This window comes from Tursiops truncatus, chromosome 1, assembly GCF_011762595.2.
Source record: "Tursiops truncatus isolate mTurTru1 chromosome 1, mTurTru1.mat.Y, whole genome shotgun sequence".
NCBI classification, from domain to species: Eukaryota; Metazoa; Chordata; class Mammalia; order Artiodactyla; family Delphinidae; genus Tursiops; species Tursiops truncatus.
In genome coordinates this window covers 77440742-77444875 of record NC_047034.1, presented here as the reverse complement: position 1 = coordinate 77444875, position 4134 = coordinate 77440742, and the positions used below count along the sequence as shown (strand labels likewise).

Here is a 4134-nt window from a genome sequence, read left to right as displayed (position 1 = left end):
CAAACCCACGTCCCCTGCATTGGGAGGCAGATTCTTAACCACTGGACCACCAGGGAAGTCCCCTATGTGTCTCTTTTAATGCCAATACTACACTGTTTTGATTACTATATTAACTATGTAATATGGTTTAAAATCAGGGAGCATGAGGCCTCCAGCTTTGTTCTTCTTTCTCAAGATTTCTTTGGCTATTTGGTGTCTTTTGTAGTTTCATACGAATTTTATAATTATTTGTACAATTTTGGTGAAAAATGCCAATAGGAATTTTGATAGGGATTGCACTGAAACTATAGATTGCTTTGGGCAATATCAAATTTTAACAATATTAATTCTTCCAATTCATAAATACAGAATATCTTTTCATTTGTTTGTGTCTTTTTCAATTTCTTTCATCAATATCTTATAGTTTTCAGTGTACATGTCTGTCACCTCTTTAAATTTATTTCTAGGTATTTAATTCTTTTTAGTACAATTGTAAATAGAATTGTTTTATTTCCTTTCTGAGAGTTTGTTTTCAGTGCATAGAAATGCAACATATTTTCGTATATTGATTTTGTATTTTGCAACTTTGCTGAATTTATTTTTTGTTGTTGAGTTGTAGGAGTTCTTTATATATGCTGGATATTAATTCCTTATCAGATATATGACTTGCAAATATTTTCTCATATTCTATAGGTTATCTTTTACTTCTTGTTAGTGCCCTTTGATGATACTTTAATTTTCACGACGTAAAATTTATTTTTCTTTTGTTTTCCTGTAATTTTGGTATCATATCTATGAAATTGTTGCCAAATATAATGAAATCAAGATTTCTCCTCAATGTTTTCTTATAAAAGTATTACAGTTTTAGCTCTTAAGTTTTGGTCTTTAATACATTTTGTGTTAATTTTGTGTATTATATAAGGTAAGGAACCACTTCTTTCTTTTGCATGCGGATATCCAGTTTTCCCAGAACCACTTATTGAAAAGACTTTTTTTCCTCCCATTGAATAGTCTTGGTACCCTTGTTGAAAATCAACATGTATGTGAGAATTTATTTCTGGGCTGTTTATACTATTCCATTGGTCTATATGTCTCTCTTATGCTAGTACAATATTGTTGCTTTGCAGTAAGTTTCAAAGTCAGGAAGTGTGAGTCCTCCAACTTTATTGTTCTTTGCCAAGATTGTATTGACTATTCAGGTCCTTTACAATTTCATATGAATTTGAGGACTGGCTTTTCCATTTCTGTTGGAAAGATCTATAGAATTTTGATATTGATCAAAATGTGTAGATCATTTTGGATATACTGACATCTTAACAATGTTAAGTCTTTTTAACCATGAACATGGAATGTCTTGCCATTTATTTATGTCTCCTTTAATTTCTTTCAGCAATGCTTTGTGGTTTTCAGTGTAAAAAGTCTTTCACCTCTTTAGCAAGACATTATAAATACTTAATTCTTCTAGATGTCATTGTAAATGGAATTGATTTTTTTAACTTCCTTTTTGGATTGTTCATTGTTAGTGTACAGAAACGCAAATGATTATTGTGTATTTAATTTTGCTGAATTTGTTTATGAGCTGTAGTAGCTTTCTGTGGCTTTTTTGGTATTTTCTCTATATAAGATCATGTCTTCTCTGAATAGATAGTATTACCTCTTTCTTTCCAATTTGGGAAATTGTACTCCTAATATTTTAAAACTATAAGCAGAGCTCAAGATTTACATAACTGAAAAAACCTACAATGGAGTACACTGAAAAGTAGCACTGATTCTGATTCTGCAGGTGATTAAATTCTTTATATTTTTCTAATTTTCCTTATTTTTTGCAATTAAATCTTATTTCTTAGAAAAGTTAATATGCTTACCAAAAAGGGCAATGATAGGAGGTAGATATTACCAAGGTAGTGAGAAATGAGTTCATACTAATGAAGGGGTTGGTGGCTTGTTGCTGGTTTTAACCAAGTCTGCGTTTATTTTCACACACCAGTAGCCATGCAAATTTGTGGGTGGTCCCTGGGCCTGAGCTGGTTAGATCTGCTGAGTGAGAAGTTCTGGTCTCTCTGAAGACACTTCTGCACACCTCCTTCCACAGTCCAAACTGTCTATATCCAACACTATTTTACATGGCCCTATAAGTTTACAAGACCATTTGGGGTGCTCCTTGTACGTTCTCATTATGGCTTCTTTTTTCTCATTATTTTGTAGCTGTGACGCCCCTTGAAATGAACAGTCAAACAGATGTCGCTGAATTCATCTTCTTGGGATTTTCCCACCATCCCAACCTACAGGGCTTGTTCTTTCTGGTCTTCCTGGTCATTTACCTGACAACTCTTCAGGAACACACTCATAATAATGGCCACAAGAGTCAGTCCTGCCCTCCACAACCCAATGTATTATTTCCTCAGCAACCTGAGTTTCTTGGACACCTGCTACACATCTACCACTATTCCAGTCATGTTGGTGAACTTATTCCAGGAGAAGAAGACCATCTCCTGTGAGGACTGTTATTCCTAGATTTTCTTCCTTGTGACATGTGCTGGCACTGAGGGTGTTTTATTGGCAACTACGACTCCTAACTGCTATGTAGCCATCTGCCACCCTCTTCAATATCCAGTCCTCATGAATGTGAAGGTCTGTGTTTGTTTGGCAACTGGGTCCTGGCTATGTGGGCTGGTGAATTCTGTGACATACACAGTGCTGGCAGCTACACTCATTCTGTGTGGGCCTAACAAGATCAGCCACTTTCTTTGTGATATCCCATTGCTCCTGAAGCTCTCCTGCTCAGACATCTCTCTCGGTGAGTCTGTGCTCCATGTGGCCAGTGCAACCATTGGCCTGAACCCCTACCTGTTTACTGCAGTGTCCTACATACTTATCATCTCTGCCATCCTTCGGATTTCCTCTGCTCAGGGCAGGAGCAAGGCCTTCTCTATCTGTGCACCCCACCTCACTATGGTGGTGGTCTTTTATGGAATGGCCAACTTCAACTACGACAGACCTGGAGTAGGCTACTCCCTGGATATGGATATCCTGGTCTCTGTGCTCTTCTGTGTTATAAACCCCATGTTAAACCCCATTATCTACATGTTAAATCCCTTGTTTGAGAATAAAGGAGGTCAAATGTGCCCTGTGGAAACTGGTTGGAGGGTGTGTGTTCCCTGGCAATATTAGTGTCTAGCTCACTGGTCTTCAAACTGAGGTATGCAGCCACCTGAAAAAATTTCCAAAGTATTTGTAATATACATAGTTTTAGAAAGCCTATATCCAGATCCTCAGTTCCGATATATACACCAGTTCCTAAAATTTATCTTCCCAAGAACTCCTTTCTCTCCTCTCTTTCCACAAATACTGTTTTCCCACTGTACAACAAAGGCAGTAAGGAAAATTCAAACAGAATTGGGTAGAAAGGGAAAGGAAGTGATGAGGTTGAGACCTGTGCTTCTGGGAGGAGACTCAGAGGAAAAGGGAGAATGCACAGGTGGAGTTCTTCCCTGAGGAGTAGTGTGAGCCACATACTGGGCACCTCACCCCTGGGGTTGACACAGGGAAGATGAGTCGCCCTGGATGCTTGGAGGGCCAGTGGTACTAACAGGAGGGCTGGGAGTCCAGGGAAGCCTGGACTCTGCTTGTGAGGAGCATGCACATGCTTGCTTGGTCCTGAAGCAGGGCAGAGAGAGGATTGAAAATTGTATAGGCGACTAGCTGGTTTCCCATTACTGCTCCGGTGTGTGCCCCAGCCTAAGCTGAGCACACATTTCAGCCCCACTTGGGAGACTGGTTTTGAGAAACAGAAGTGGCTCTGACCCAAAGTGGTGCCTGAGCAGGGCAGCAGCAGCCATTACTGACACTTAGGCAGCACATCAGAAGCAGCTCCAATCTCTATCTTCAGATAGACTGCCACAGCCCATACTGCAACCCATGCTGGGAGCCCGCATGGGCCCTGCCTACCCTGTGGCTTCAACTCGACCCTCAGGACTTCTACTCCAGCAACTTGGAACCCATCCCCACGTGCAATAGGGTGGTTATGGTCACTGCACAGAGAGGAAGTGCTGGCTCACATCTGGCTCCATCTCTAGCCCCTCCATCTCCAGCCCCACCTCCTAGCAAGGTGATAGCTGCCAGCACACCCTGAGGAAAGACGTGACTCCTGTTCAC

The 4134-nt window shown here is 40.2% G+C and overlaps 1 pseudogene; it reads left to right on the top strand.

The window, feature by feature from the left end:
• The first annotated feature begins 2201 nt into the window (after nucleotides 1-2201).
• LOC141277976 (olfactory receptor 5V1-like) lies at nucleotides 2202-3150 on the top strand (annotated as a pseudogene).
• Nucleotides 3151-4134: the final 984 nt, after the last annotated feature.